Genomic DNA, 16876 nt, shown 5'->3' with positions numbered 1-16876 from the left:
TGTAGGAAATCGGGCAACGCCCAAGATGGGGAAACAAAAAGTTTGAAGCCATTGGGTGGAAACATTAACCTCATGGCATGCAGGGCGGGCAGGCAGGCCTTGGCACCACGAGGCAGGAAGGCTAACCACCCTGATGCCACAGGGTCCAATAAAGTTTTATGAAGCAAATGCGTTCCTTATTTTTCTTTTCTTCTTCTCTTCTTCATTTGCCCTGCAAATAAGGCAAAAATTAGAGGAAAAAAACTTTAGATTGTCAAAGACCCAGGGCTGATGTTGGCAGTGCCCATCAAGATGCCAGATGTCATTATAATTAAAGTGCCTCTAGCCAAAAAAAGACAGAATTTCATCACTTTAGTTCACAGAGTGCGTCATTTTTAGGAAAATCTGGCAAAGGGGCTGATATTGGGTCGAACACCAGAAGGTGGCCTGTGTTATCGCGCCATGGCATTTTCTAACCGTCTTAATCCAGAGCAAGGTTTTGGGGTGGGCGCTGGAGTCTATCCCAGTCAGCATGGGGTGCAAGGCAGGAACAAACCCTGGACAGGGCGCCAGTCCATCGCAGGCCGAACACCACCCCATACCCACAAACACATACACTCTAGGGGTCAATTTAGCATCATCAGTTAAGCTAACCTGCATGGCTTTGGACTGTGAGAGAAAACTGAAGCACCTGCAGGAAAGCAACTCCGACACGGAGAGTACATGAAAACTGCATGCAAGGATCACTCGGGAACACGGCCCTGGGTTGCTATCCCTGGGCCACCATGTTGCCCCCATATTATTATTATAGGAGGAATTTGTGAAGACTGAATTGCTCCATAAGATACTCTGGTGGCCTTACCAGACCACCAAGAAGAGGTGATATGCTTCATCTGTGCAGGCATCCAGCAAATCCATTCAGGAGGTGGCGGTGTTTGGACATGGAGCACAAGACTTCCTCCTGCGGACCCCACACAGGGGATTCAGCCTGACCATTTTAACAATGGATTGGGAGTCTCATCTGCTGGGGCCACTATGTGGCGCTATAGTCAAATAGCCTCAGTAGTTCTGGGGCTCTCCTGACCCTGCAAGTGATCCAAAAGCCTGCCCCCAGAACTCTGGGTGGGCTGCCCATGAGATATTTTAAAGGTCCATCCAGACTTCACACAAGTGAGCTTCTATTTGAACAGATTGGTGTTGGCAAGTGAAGAAAAGCCAAAGAAATGAGAGACGTGGCTGAGGGTGGTGGGCTTGTTGAAGGGTCAAGCAGGATGTAAAAACAATTCTGGAAGTGGGACAGCCCCCCCCCGCCAAAAGGTCACATCTGTGTAGTTAGGGCAAGAGAAGGCTGCAGGTTTGGTGTCATCCCATTGTAGTCTGTGATGTTTCCTGTTACTCTGTGCCCATCTTTGTGTTTGTCACCAAGTCATTCTAAGGCAATGACAACAGCGGGTGGCCATTGGGACATGGCTAAAGAAGTCAAAGAGGGGAGTAGACCTACAAATCACCACTTGGGGGTCTTGAACAGAAGCTTAGTGAGCAGGTGCTGATGACTCACGGCAGGTCAAACAGCCCGCTCGCTGCTCAAGTGCAGGATGCCAGACATTCTTCAGCCGTAGGCCTTTTAAGGGAAAGGAGCAGCGATGGCTGGGAGGCTGCTGAGAACTCTGCTTCAGTTTGTGATTTTTGTATTTCTAAATGATTTGTCCATTTCTGCATTTCATTCCTTATGCAGCTTGTCATGTGTTACTTAAATATAGAAATAGGAAAGGCACTATGTAATAGGGGTGGTGCGGTGGTAGTGCTGCTGCCTCACCATAAGGAAACTGGGGTACACCTCAACGGCCCTCCCTGCATGGAGTCTGCATGTTCTCCACGTGTCTACATGAGTTTCCTCCGGGTGGTTCGATTTACTCCCACAGTCCAAAGACATGCAGGTTAGGTGGAGTGATGATACTAAATTGGCTTGTGAGTGTGTGTGTGTGTGTGTATGTGAGAGAGTGAGTGTGTGTGCGCACCCTGTGATGGACTGGTGGCCTGTTTGGGATGTGCTCCTGCCTTGCACCGTATGTTAGCTGGGATAGGCTCCAGCGGACCCCCACAACCCTGTTCAGGACAAAGCGGCTTGGAGAATGACTGACTGACTATATGATGGTTAGGAAAGGTGCTATATAATGGACCATAGTGTGTGTGTGTGTTTGTTTATTTATCTACTTATTTATGTATGTATTTGAAGAGCTTCTGTAAAAAAACAAAGCTAAATTTGTCCCCAGGGGAAAATTTCGCTTTTTTTTAAAGAAGTTCTTCAAATAAATAAATAGATCATAGTATGTGTGTGTGTGTGTGTGTGTGTGTGTTAATTATATAGTGCCTTTCCTATTTATGCATAGATAGATATGTACTCTGTGGTGGGTTGGCACCCTGCCCGGGATTGGTTCCTGCCTTGTGCCCTGTGTTGGCTTTGATTGGCTCCAGCAGACCCCCGTGACCCTGTGTTCGGATTCAGCGGGTTGGGTAATGGATGGATGGATGGATAGATATGTACTGTAGACATCATTTTATCTATGGATAGATAGGAAAGGCATTATATAATAGACCATAGTATATGTGTGTATTTGTTTATTTATTTATTCACCTATTTATGTATTTATTTATTTGAAGAGTTTCTGTTAAAAATAAAAAGCTAAGGGTGTTTTAACTTCCTGACTCTGAGTTGGTCCTTCTTTTAACAACACAGCGTGTGGACACCTGGCAGCTTAATGCAGCTCAATATTTCTCGTTCTTGATTTTGGCGCGACAACTTGCAGATAACCAATCATTTCAGGGAAACCAATAGAAAAGGAAGCTGAAGCGCACCAAACATTCAGATATCGTAACATTAGGCCACTAGAAAACTTTTGATGAGAACAGCCATTTAGCTCCCCCACGTTTACCAAATCTATCTGTTTTTTTTCAAAATAATATCAAGTCGAGTTTTGAAGATCCCTAAAGTCTTCCTGCCCACCACACTACTTGGTCACTTACTCCACGCACGTGTCTGTGGTCCTCTGTATGAAGGAAAAACTGTGTCCCCGTGTTCCTGATGAAGTCATTTTAAGGTAACAGCTGAGAGCCATTGGACTGATTCCTTTCATAGTTTTAAACACATTAGCCATGTCACTGCTTAAGCTGAAAAGATTCATCTCCTTCAGGTAACACACATAGCCCCATCCATTCCATTGCCACTCAAGCATGTAGCCCCGCCCAGCTTGTTAGTACTCAAACATGTAGCCCCACTCATTCCATTGCCATTCAGGCATGTAGCCCCACCCATTCCATTGCCACTCAAACATGTAGCCCCACCCATTCCATTGCCACTCAAGCATGTAGCCCTGCCCAGCCCGTTAGTACTCAAACATATATCCCCACCCATTCCATTGCCATTCAGGCATGTAGCCCCACCCAGCCCGTTAGTACTCAAACATGTAGCCCCACCCATTCCATTGCCATTCAGGCATGTAGCCCCACCCAGCCCGTTAGTACTCAAACATGTAGCCCCACCCATTCCATTGCCACTCAAGCATGTAGCCCCGCCCAGCCCGTTAGTACTCAAACATGTAGCCCCACCCATTCCATTGCCACTCAAGCATGTAGCCCCGCCCAGCCCGTTAGTACTCAAACATGTAGCCCCACCCATTCCATTGCCATTCAGGCATGTAGCCCCGCCCAGCCCGTTAGTACTCAAACATGTAGCCCCACCCATTCCATTGCCACTCAAGCATGTAGCCCTGCCCAGCCCGTTAGTACTCAAACATATATCCCCACCCATTCCATTGCCATTCAGGCATGTAGCCCCACCCAGCCCGTTAGTACTCAAACATGTAGCCCCACCCATTCCATTGCCATTCAGGCATGTAGCCCCACCCAGCCCGTTAGTACTCTAACATGTAGCCCCCACCCATTCCATTGCCACTCAGGCATGTAGCCCCGCCCAGCCCGTTAGTACTCAAACATGTAGCCCCACCCATTCCATTGCCACTCAAGCATGTAGCCCCGCCCAGCCCGTTAGTACTCAAACATGTAGCCCCACCCATTCCATTGCCATTCAGGCATGTAGCCCCGCCCAGCCCGTTAGTACTCAAACATGTAGCCCCACCCATTCCATTGCCACTCAAGCATGTAGCCCCGCCCAGCCTGTGTGCTCCTTTGCATACTGAATGATTTATAACATACTGTACCATGACAACTTAACATGTCACTAAAATGTACTTTTCAGGTGAGTCCAAAGGTTTAGTTAGGGGGTCCCAGATCCACCCCACTTCCCTCGCAGAGAACCTTTGTTTCTCAGCTACTTTCATCAAATCAATTCAGCACATCTAAAAAAATCTGAGCAGGGAGCCTGTCCAGTATTTTCCAGAGAAGATCAAGACAGAGAGAGAAAAGCTGTGCCCGGCCTCTGGTGGGCTGCTGTTCGATTGCCCTCCTGCGTAGCACCAGTGCTAAAGGATTAATGTGTGTGTGTAGCTACGATTTGTGCCTTCACCCATGTCATTAAGTTGGATGTAGAGGAAAGTAAAACGGATTCATTGTGTGCTCAAAGACGATGACCATACTGAGTCATAACAGCATGTGATAATTTTTCATTTTTTCTTTAAAAAAACAAAAACATGGAAAAAAAATTTGGAAAACAAAAAGCGCGGTCTGTTGCAGCCTTCTCCATCTCACGCAAAGGATTTGAGCAGACACCGAGACGGGGAGATCCCATTACAGGCAGCTTTCAACCCGTCCCGGAATCTTCACTTTCATATCTGCTTTCCAGACGGCAGAACTGCCACAACTCACCCCCGAGACGCTTGGCCCCTCTTAAAAGATGGAGGGGGTACGGCTGGATTCTGACAGGCGGTGCAATGTTTTAATGTCTACAAAAAATAAAAAAATATGGTGGGTTTGGGAGACTGGGTGGCCCTGCCATCAAGTTTATAGGGACCCAAATGTGTACGGAGAGCCTGAACTGCTGGTGTGGGCAGAGTACTGTAGTGTGGCGTTGAGGGACAAGTTTAAATCCCACCGCTCACACCAGGTGACCATGAGCAAGTCACTTCACCTGCCTGTGCACTCTTTGTATTGTCGGATCTACCATCAGGGCATACTGGGTGACGACAAGGGGTCTTTGTGAGTTGAAATGGTGATGGGGAAAGCCCATCCCCCATCCCATCACTCCATGACATGATGTATCCACATGACCCGGGGGGGTGGGGGGGGGGTGGGGTTTGGGGGTGATGAAGTGATCAAGTCTCATGCTGAAATCAAAAGTGACAAATATGCTGCTATGTTAAACGACCTGGGGGTCCGCATACTGCATTGTTAAGAGTATGATTAACTCCCTGTTAAAGAGCTAAGGCAACCAGGGGTTTGTGGGGGTCTTAAAACAAAAAAAAATAATAATAATAACAGAAATGTAACCAGTGGTATGTCACATTTTGGTTAAAGGCTGAGTAATAAGTAACTCTAATAAACAAGACCCTGAAACAAAACACAATCCAATCGGACAAAAGCAAAATAAACGAAACCAGTAAAATCATTTGTTTGGAAGACAATCTGTGAAACCCCTCACTCGGAAGAGCTCTCCGCCAAGAGAGCCCCACCTTAAAGTGCCTCTTCAGGTACAAAAAGTTCAAATAAAATAGGAAGTTTCAGCACCCTGCGTTGGACTGGCGCCATGTCCTTGGTGTTCTTGCCTTGTGCCCCCCGATTGCTTGCTGGGGTGGGCTCCAGCTTCCCATGGCCCTCCTCATGGATTGAGTGAGGCTTAGAAAATAATACGGTATGGTAGGAAGGTTCAGCATTGGGTTAGACCGCCAGTCTGAATTGTGTCCGTTCATGTCCTCTGCGTCGGCCATTTTATAGTCGGACCTAAACTCGCCTGTCAGGCCTCCCACCACAGGGCTCCCCTTCCACAAGCTGCTCACTCCTGAGTGAGATGTGCGAGCTGTTTGTTTGTTTTTATTCATAATTAGAATGGACCCCTTTAGTTTTTATTATTATTATTATTAAAATGAGGAACTCGACTGGATATCCGTGGCATGTCTTATGTTCCGCTTGACTTGTACTGACAGTAATTACTTGAAAGATCTCGTCATGCCAATGAAAAGAAGGAGATATGGACGCCCGAGGCGGTGATGTGCTCCAGCCTCCTAATATAATAATTGCTTCCTATTTTATAACAGGGTGGCCACGGAAATCTGAAAGAAAGGCGGTGGTGGTTGGCAGGGGGGGGGGGTTAGTGGGTTTGTACGGAAGTGGCCTCCTTGTGCTAATGTGAAGCAGGCTGCTTTTAGCTCCAGACCAGCTCTGCAGACTCATCACTGAACCATTCTTACGTTTCCCTTTCGGCAGGGCAGAGGTGCCATCGTTGTGCTCGGTGGTCCACGGGCCTTGACGGTGAGGTGCCGCTGGAAGTCCTCACAGACTCATTCATTGCTATCACTTTTTTTTGTTTGTTTCTAGGAACCTCGGGGCATTGTGACTTTAAGGGGCCATCGGCAGGACGTCCTGGCGGGGGAACAAAACCTCAGAGGGCCTCCTGGCTACACAAGGACAAGATGAAGGTAACAGCCTGAGCGGCAGCTCGATTCTGGGGTGGGAACCTGAGCCAAAGCCAAAGCCCCGCCAGAGGCGGCAGACTAAAAGTAAATCCGTGCTGGCGAGTGGGAGGTTCAGCGCAGGGGAAAGCGATTATCCGGCAGGCTTTAATCATGGCCAGGGAAGCCCACTTGTAATCCTCCCATTTATGTGCATGTGTCTGTCCATCGGTCTGTCATCACGAGTCAGGGTCCGATGTAAGAGATAAATAAACTCAAACCAGCTGGGGTGGCTGCTTTTCATTACTCCGCCTTTCGAAAGTCTTCTAAGCTCTAAGGGAAAAATACTAAAAGGCGCGTTGTCACGTTTATGTTGACGTTTGTTTGCTTTAGAACATTTGGGACGAGAAGAGGCCATTCAGCCCAACAGAGCTCGCCAGTCCTATCCACTTCATTCTTCTAAAATAGTCGAGTTTTGAGGGTCCCTAAAGTCCTGCTGTCCACCACACTACTTGATCTCTTATTCCAAGTGTCTGTGGTTCCCAGCGTGAAGAAAAATTTCCTAATGTTTGTGCAAAATTCACCCTTCACAAGTTTCCAGCTGTGTCCCCGTGTTCTTGATGCACTGATTTTAAAGTCACCGTCTCGATCCACCGGACTGATTCCCTTCATCATTTTAAACACTTCAGTCAGGTCTCCTCTTCATCTCCTTTAAAGGCTCAGCTCTTTGAATCTTTCCTCATCACTCATCCCCTGTAGCCCTGAATCAGCCTTGTCGCTCTTCTCTGGACTTTCTCCTGTGCTGCTATGTCATACAGGACTCCAGATGAGGCCTCACCAGTGTGTTATAAAGCTTGAGCAGAACCTCCTGTGACTTGTACTGCACACGTCAAGGCACTATATAACCTGACCTTCTGTTAGCCGCCTTAATGTTGCCTGCACACTGTCTGGCAGTTGATCGTGTCAAGTCCACTATGACTCCTAAATCCTTCTCATAAGGTGGACTCTTGATTTTCTGACCCCCCCCATTGTGTATTCAAACCTCACATTTTCACTTCCTACATTTACTGACATTAAATTTCATCTGCCCAAGCCTGTCTGCTATCCAAGTCACTCTGTGATGATTTAACGGATTCCAAATTATCTGCTCATCCACCTATCTTAGTATCATCTGAAGCCCAGCTGCCTTGTAGACAACTCGTATTTCACGCAGGATCTTAACGTTGGGGAAACCCTCCCATGGAAGCAGTTCAGGGGGGTGGTTACAGAACAGTTAAGGATCCTCCATCTTTTTCACCCTAATTGTCCAAAATAACATCACGTTGAGATCGGAAGGTCCATAAAGGCCTGCTGTCCACTACACTACTTGGTTATTTTATTCCACTTGTCTGTGGTCCTTTGCGTAAAGAAACACTTCAGCTAACATTTTTGCATATTTTGCCCTTAACGAGTTTCCAATCCTGTCCCCTTCTTCTGGGTGCCCATCCATGCAGGGCTCACTCGCTGCCAGTCATGCAACTTGTCTTGGGCGTGTGAGGAACATCAGAGCAGCAGGTCATGGTCCTCAAGAACACAAGGAGACCATGCAGACTTCACACAGACAATGAAATGAACCCAGAAAGGGGCAGCATTGAGCCCAGTGCCACCATTCCACATGACCTATCTATCTATCTATGTGTATTGTGACAGTTTAAGGTCTCCGCGACCCCTTGAACCCTCAGACCAGACGTCAGACACCAGATAATAGTCCAAATATTAATATTTATTATAATAATAAGTGCACAAAGCACCCTCCTCTCCACAATACTCATAAACAATAACTATAATCAATAAACAATAACCAATCTTCCTCTCCCAGACGCGTTGCCACCCTTCCACCCAGCTCAGCTCAATATCTGGGCTTTCCCAGCGTCCTTTTATACCTCCTGACCCGGAGGTGTTCCTGTCCAACAATCCACAAGTCCTTATGACTTCCGGGTCAGGGTAAAAGTCCTTTTCCTCAACCCGGAAGCATGTCGTTTCTTCTTGTCATGTGATCATGACGCACTTCCGGGTTATAGGGCACGTAAGAGTCCTTGAGCCTCCCTGCAGTGTCCTCTGGTGGGCCCCACGGTGTCCAGCAGTGTTGGGAATAAAAACTCCATTGTCCATGATTCCCTGCTGGTCTTCGGGGCACTTCCATGCTACAGGGAGGGCTCCATCTAGCGGCCTGGGGGTATTGGCCGGAGTGACAGGCCGGCCATATCCCACAGTATATATATATCTGTATATATATATAACATTTAGGAAATGTTTCCAAAAGTCAACCATACCCTTGTATGTATCTCTTACTAAAGAGTAAGAGCAGAATCCACTCCATCCATTTTCTTAACCTGCATATCCAGGGCAGGGTCCCAGGGAAGCTAGAGCCTATCCCAGCAATCATTGGGCACACAGCAGGAACAACTTCTGGTCAGGACACCAGCCCATTACAAGGTGAACACACACACACACATCAGGTGTCAGTTTAGCATCTCCAGTCCACCTTACCTGCAAGTCTTTGGACTGTGGGAGGAAACCAGAGCAGCCTGAGGAAACTCACATGGGCACGGGGAGAACATGCAAAGTCCATACAGGGAGCACCCGAGGTGTGAACTCGTTGAGGCAGCAGTGCTACTAGTGTGCCACCACCCTCACGAAGAAAATGAAAGAACAAAAACCCAGCAACCAATGGGTGGTCCCCAGAGCCGCTGTGACCCAGTCAGAGGAGCTCATCCTCTACGTAGGCACGTCACAGATGTCATCCACAGCCACCAACACAGAGGACCGACCTTTGCAAATGTTCCCTTACTGCTCTTAGCGGCGCTGCTGGAGGTTTGAGCGTCTGGAGCGTCTTTGCAGGCTGCACGTTGAGGTCGAATGCGGATGTGACGTGATGTGTCCCAGAATAGCACCCGCATGTCATAAATGCCGTCAGCTCTCTGTGTCTAGCGATCTGACGGATGGCACTTCCGGGTGGGTCTCGACTCCTGATGTTTCACCATCTGCTTAAACCCAAGATAGAAAAGAGAAGTCTCCTCTGTGCTGTAAGCCAGCTGTGAAAAGAAAGCAGAAATAAATGTACTTGTCACCTCATTTGACCGTTCAAGCCATGAATGAAGTTTGCAAGACAGTGGGTGACAATCGGGTCAAAGGGCAAAAGGATCTGCACTTGTGTCAGCAGTGACAGGCGTTAACTGCCAAACCCAGTCTTGGGGACTCCCCTGTCACTACCGGCTCCATTTAAACTCCATTGGTGACTTGATTATCCAAGGAGGTGACAAGTACAAGACTGTGGGTGACAATTTGCTCAAATAGCAAAGAATCTGCACTTGTGTGAGCAGTGAGAGGCATTACTGCCAAACACAGTCAATGAAATATGGCTCCATTCATCCATCTACCTGACTTCCAAATTTGCTTATCCAGAGTAGGGTCACCTCTTCCAATGCCCACCGGGCACAAGACAGGAGTAATCCCTGGAGGGGGTGCCAGCTGGCATTACTTCCTTCTTTCTGCGTTTTCTGAGTATTTTTTTTCTGCAGTGTAAACATTGAGAATGACTTCATTTCCACTTTGTGGCAGACGTCTCATCACCCTGCGAGTTCCTTAGGGCAGCTGCTTGATAATGAGGGGGGTCTTCTTGTAGGACAGCTGTTAGCAGTGTCTCTTCACCCCTCCAGAGACTCTGGTTACGGTCTGTAAGGGGTTTGTCCCCGTGACCATTTTGAGGGTATTCCAATTTTCAGCAAAGTCTTAAAGGTTTTGCCGATTGGTGGGGGTAAGCAGGTGTGGGTCACCTTTTGATGGGCACTCAGGGTGGTTAGGCCACCTAAGGCCATTCAACCCCCACCAAACACACACAAAGGTTTCAAGGCCTGGCGCCTGTAAAATGCCAAGTATGAACAGGGTGTGTGTGTGTGTGAGTATGCAGTGAAATGGGTGGAGCCATGTGAAATGGGCGGAGCCAGAGCAATGGGCAGAGGCAGCTGGAGATTTCATTCCACAAACATCCCACAAAACTAACCAAAGGGGTGCAGGCCTCAAAATATCATAAGTGGTCCGGGGCTCCTATTTTGCGTATCATTTGCTTCTCTTGGGGGCGTTTTATACCCTAAGGTGTCCATTGTGTTCGTTTGTTTTCGGAGTTCAGTTTGGTTTGGGATTTGGGCCATTACATCCCCTGCCATTCTTATGGCGCTGTTGTTGATTCCTGTGGCTACATCTGTTGTGGGAAGTGGAGAGGAAATTGGAGGAATGGAGAACGGATTTGGAAGGCCGAGATTGAAGAAGATCTGAAGGAAAAGGGCCTGACTGGGACTGAGGTGGATGGAGAAGGTTCGTCAGGCTCCTGGACCCCCACATAGAAGCGGGAAGACGTCCCCCGCTCCTAAGGGTAGCACCAATTTTGCGTCACCCTGAGACTTCTGAGCCATTTAAGACCGCTGTCCTACCCAGAGACGCTTGATAAATATGGACACCCCTCATTAGAAAGCTTAGGTTTATGGCTCGGTTTGGCTACGCAGGTCAAAAAACTCCAAAAAATGACCCCCCCCCCCAACCAAATTGCACAAATCCTTCAGGCTCTTTAAACTTTCCCACCAAGCAGAAACGGGAAACAACGGATTGCATCCGCGGCAGTAAAGAGCTTGACGCCATCCGCTAATGACAGGCCTCCTCGCGCCCTGTGCTTACCCCATCATTACGCTGCTGCTGCTTCTTCTGAGGACAGCAAGGCATGGGATTGTCTGAGAAGGACTGTCCCGCATGATAATTAGAGGTGTTTAAACAAGGGGGGGGGGGGGGAGAGACAAAAAGAGGAATGTTGAAGAGCAACAGGGAGGGTATGGATGGCACCTCTTGTGTGTAGTGGCTTAGAACAAACAGGGCGAGTCCACAGGCTTTGGTTTTCAGTGAGGTGCGTTTTTTGTTTGTTTGCCTGGCCCCTTGGACTTCTCATGATATGAAAGGCCGAGAGGACGGCGAGCGATTGATCACCGCACAAAGACGCCTTTGGAAAAATTTCCCTTAATAAAATAGAAAAGCAAGTTTCTACTCCTGGCCTTATATGGGGAAAAAAAACAAGAAGAAGAAGCAGCTCAGAGACATGAAGGACTGCAGTTCGGCGTGGAGCATGACAGGAATGGCCCTAAAATAACAGCAGTGAAGCGTTGGGTAACATTAAGAGCCATGGGGGGCTCTCGTGTGCCATGTGGGCATTTTGCAGTCTCTTTTGTTTTTTTAAAAATGTCGTTCAGAGTGCCTACTGGACCTGTTTGGGTCTGGTTGGCTTGATGGATGTGGTGGTCACAGGGTCAGGTGCTGGACCACCCTGAGTGAGTCACATGGTCTGCTAAGGTTCTCAGTGATCAAGAACTGGACTGCACGGCGCCCTCACACCTGCTATGCATGAGCTTGTTGCACATGCCCTTCCAAATATGGAGTTGCCTTAACCCCAACGACACCTCATAAAGCCCCTCCGTTCTTTCCATAACTTTTTTGAGTGGTCTATGGGAATTTGTGCTCATTCATCCAAAAGAGCATTTTGTGAGGTTAGGTACTAACATTGGATGAGAAGACCGGCCTCGTCATTGCCGATCCAATTCATCACAAAGGGGTTCAGGACGGAACTCTGTCCAGGCCTTTTTGGTGCCACCATGTCCTTATGGACCACTGGGGTACAGCCATGATGGAGCAGAAAAGGGCCCTCAACAAACTGGAAGCCCACAATTATTTAAAATGTCTCTGTCTGCTGCAGCATTAAGAGTAGCCTTCACTGGAACCAAGGGGCTGGGTCCAAATCCCATCTCCACCAAAATGACAGAAGGAACTGCAACGTCCAGAACGTGGCATCCACCCACCCCCAATCCACCCAACCCCGGCATTTATCCATTAGACTGCCAGGTTGTGTATGCGTGTGACTCCACTGCTCCAGAGTCCAGTGGCGGGCGATGTGCTTTACACCACTACAGGTGTCACATGGCATCACACATGGTGGTCTTAGGCTTAGCAATTGAAACTCCATGTCCTGAAGCTCCTGACGCACCGTTTGGGACTCTGTTTGTGAGTGAGGCCACAGAGGAAGAGGGCATTTTCACACACTTCAGCACTGTCATTTTGCATGGTCTGTCACTTCGTGGCCGAGCTGCTGTTGCTTCTCAACGCTTCTACTTCCCAATAACAGCACTTAGAGTTGACTGCTGCAAATTTTAATTTCCTGTACTAACTTGCAGGAAAGGTTGGCGTCCTATGACAGAGTCACATTTAAAGTCACTGAGCTCTTCAGTCCGACCTAATGTCTGTCAATCGAGACTGCACGGCTGTGTGCTTCATCTAATGAATCTGTCAACAATGGAACACCTGAACTCGGCCACTTGGTGAGGTGACCACACACTTTTGGCCATCTAGTGTAGCTCTACATCGTCTCATTGTGTGTGTGTGTGTGTGTGTGTGTGTGTGTGTGTGTGTGTGTCTGGACGTGCCTGTTTACATGTCAGTGTGTAGTAGAAGTGGGGTCACATGCAAAAAGCAAGAAGCCTCAAGGTTCGGGCATCACCAGCGCCATTCAATGTGCATTTCCTGCTTTGACCGGAGTGCTGCCAGGGTAAGCTCTGGCACTTGGTAACTGTCAGCTGGATGCTACGTTACATTGACTAAAAATAATGATGATGATAATTAACCTGATTTTAATTTGGATGGGTTTTAAAATATTACAGTATGTTATTACTAGTTGTGCTATCTGTCTAAGACGGGGTGAAATCTAAATAATCAAAGTAAACCTCACCACTGATGTCTGCAGTGCACCATGCAATGTCTCTATTACATGCCAGTTGGAAGGGGAATCATAAAAAGCAGTGTTAATGTTTGTGGTGTGCCATCTGTGGAATGACAATTGCAATACCTTTTATTATGAAAAATGTTTGTGATGTGCCAGCTGTTGGAATGACAATTGCAATGCATGTGTCTCTGTTATATGCCAGTTGGTATATGATTCATAAAAGCAGTGTTAAGGTTTGTCATGCACCATCTAATGGAATGACAAATGCAATGCACATCTTTGTTGTATGCTAAAAGATATATGATTTTCAAAAGCAGTGCTGTTTGTGATGTGCCATCTGTTGGAATGACAAATGCAATGCACTTTATTATGAAGAATGTTTCTGCCATCTGTTGGAATGACCAATACAATGTGTGTTATTACTACAAATGTTTGTGATGAGCCATCTGTTGGAATGACAAATGCAATGTAATTTAGTACTGCAAATGTTTGTGGTGTGCCATCTGTTAGAAGGACAAATGCAATGCATATGTCTCTGTTAGATGCCAATTGATGTGGGATTCATAAAAGCAGTGCTATTAGTGATGAACCATCTGTTGGAGTGACAAATGCAATGTAAATGTCTCTGTTATATGCCAGTTGGTATGGGATTCATAAAAGCAGTGTTAATGTCTGTGATGCGCCATCTGTTAGAGTGACACATGCAACACATTTTATTACTACAAATGTTTGTGATGTGCCATTAGAATGACAGAGATATAGCATCCAAATGGACAAACAGACACTTATCCTTTTATGAATATGGATTAGTACTGTCATCAACATCTCTACTACTAGTAGTAATAATCATATTTAAATGTAGGGTAATGCTGAATCTGTACTAAACTTTTGACATTGGTATTGATTCCAACTTTCAGAATTCAGTTTTAAAACTATACTGAAGCAAATAAAACAGATAACTCCTCACCCCCTAAGTCTCAACGTCCCACAATTGCATACCTCCGTGCCTCACACTCCACAAATCAGTAGAAGGAGCCTTGGGTGGTCCTCCATGGTGTCCCCAGCCCATATAAATGTTCAGAGAGCTTGTGGTGTTTGTGCTGGGACACGCCGCCCTTGGTGTATCGAGCTCAGTGCAGTACGTCTGTCATCTTGGTTGTGGTTTAGTTCAATGGCGCTAATAAATGACTAAGCGTGTGGTGCTTCACACCTAACATTCAGTTCGGTAGTGAAATTAAGAAAATGCTAGAACGCTAGTACTGCGCCATTTTATAACTATGGCCTTCACTATACTGCACAGCCCTAATGTTGGGTGACCGTCATGCGGTTCTTAGCCTCCGAGTTTTATTTCCACCCCAGTGGATGTCTGCACTTTTTCCTCACAGCTTCTCCATGGGTTCTGCAGTTTCCATCCACATCCCAAAGCCGTTCCCGTGACGTTGACTGGCCGCTCAGAACTGTCCAGGTCCAAGTGAGTTTGTTCGTGAGAGCGCCCCCTGATGGTCTGTCACTGTTGTTGCTGATCCCACCTCGCTCCCTGTGACTTTGGAATGGGGAAGAAAACCTTTTTTTTTTTTTTTTTTTTTTTTTCTTCTTCTTAAGATTTCATCTTCTCTTTTTTAAATCTGTTAACCCAAATAAGGAGAGCAGAAAACGCTACCGGCCATGTGTGTTTGAAACAGAAGCAGATCGAGTATCGCACAGCTGGAATCCAACATGACTTGGCACGTCACTTAGCACAGGAATAAAAATCGGAATTTCAAAAGCCTGCTTAAGCCTTAAACTTTGCCGGAAAAATGAAACATAAATAATACAAATAATCTCCGCAATTATATGCACTTCATGCCTGAAGTGAAGCCCACTTCCATTAGCACAAAAAAAAAAAAAAACGGTGTGATTTAGGGGGTCTGCTTTTGGAAACGGATTAAAGCACTCAGACGCCTGCTGCTGCACACGTATGGCAACAGAAAAACGAGTGCTGAGCCTCCAGTTCATTTCAGGTCTTTAACATCCCAGCACTCAACAAGCCTGACTGTGAAGTCCGGTGCCATGTCCACTGTGCCACATCCTGGCTGAAGAAAACGCCGAAGCTGAACTGCTCCTCTTTTACCCTTCATCACACATTTTAGTGATGGAATTGCCATTGATCAGTAAAGCAACACAGAGAGATATGCAAGGTGCTATATAAGCAGATATGAAGTAGACTGGAACATTTCTGAAGGCCTGATGGAATTTGTGACCATCTTAAAGAATCGCAGGTAGTCCATGGGTAAAATGCAGAAGACGTGCTGAGGATGTTTCCTGTTTGTTTTTTTTTATGCTCCTTATGTTGTGGCCACAAAAATTTCATCAGGCATCACTTAGTCAAGTATGAAAGGCTCTATGTGAAATAAAGACATGGGTTGGAATGGCACTAACCACTTCAATAAAATCATCTGTGTCTGTGTATGTTTGTGTCTCTGTCATTCCAACAGATGGTGCATCAGAAACATTTGTAGTTAGTAAAATGCATTGCATTTGTCATTTTAACAGATGGCACATCCCAAACATTAACACTACTTTTACAATTCCCATGCCAAATGACATATAATAATAATAATTCATTACATTTATATAGCGCTTTTCTCAGTACTCAAAGCTATAACAGAGACAGATGCATTGCATTTGTCATTTCAACAGAAGGTGCATCAAAGACATTTATAGCAATAAAATGCACTGATATTTTCATTCCAACAGATGGCGCATCACCAACATTAACGTTGCTTTTACGAATCCCACACCAAAAGGCCTGTACTATACTGTACTGTAACAGAGACATATGCAATGCATTTGTTCTTCCAATAGATGGGGCATCACAAACATTAACACTACTTTTACAAATCCCAAACCAAAATGCATATAACAGAAACAGATGTATTGCATTTGTCATTCCAACAGAAGGCACATTGTAAACATTTATAGTAATGAAATGCATTTCATTAGATGCATCACAAACAAAACTGCTTTCATGAATCCCATACCAAATGGCATTTAACAGTGATTTATGCATTGCATTTTTTCATTTCAACAGAGGGCGCATCACAAATATTTATAGTAATGAAATACTTTGCATTTGTTATTACTGCAGATGGTGCATCACAAACTTTAAAACTGCTTTCATGAATCCCATACCAAAAGGCACATAACAGAGATCTATTCATTAATTTTTTTCATTTGAACAGATGGTGCATTACAAACGTTTATAGTAAAGAAATGTGTTTGTCATTCCTGCAGATGGTGCAATACACACATTAAAACTGATTTCATGAATCCCATACCAGATAGCTTATAACAGAGAAATGGGCATTGGATTTCCCATTCCAACAGATGGTGCATCACAAACATTTGTAATGATACATTTTACTGCTGTAACTGTTTGTGATGCACCATCTGTTGCAATGCCAGATGTCATGCATTTTATTTCACCAGGCATTCCATATACATTCCAATAGAGGGTGCACTGCAGACTTTACCGCCTGAACTGGCCATCAGACGTTGACATGGC

General features: G+C 46.2%; 1 long non-coding RNA gene across 1 annotated transcript in view; it reads left to right on the top strand.

Annotated features, from left to right (window-relative positions):
- Nucleotides 1–16876, top strand: part of LOC114667779 (uncharacterized) — a 34798-nt gene that overhangs the window by 16526 nt on the left and 1396 nt on the right. The window contains exon 2 of the long non-coding RNA XR_003718781.2: nt 6466–6566. This is a non-coding gene — a long non-coding RNA (uncharacterized LOC114667779). The remainder of the gene's footprint in view (nt 1–6465; nt 6567–16876) is intronic.

The sequence above is a fragment of the Erpetoichthys calabaricus genome, chromosome 17 (assembly GCF_900747795.2).
Source record: "Erpetoichthys calabaricus chromosome 17, fErpCal1.3, whole genome shotgun sequence".
In the NCBI taxonomy this organism is placed as follows: Eukaryota; Metazoa; Chordata; class Cladistia; order Polypteriformes; family Polypteridae; genus Erpetoichthys; species Erpetoichthys calabaricus.
Note: the sequence above shows the minus strand (reverse complement) of the source record. Positions and strands in the feature narration are given on the sequence as shown.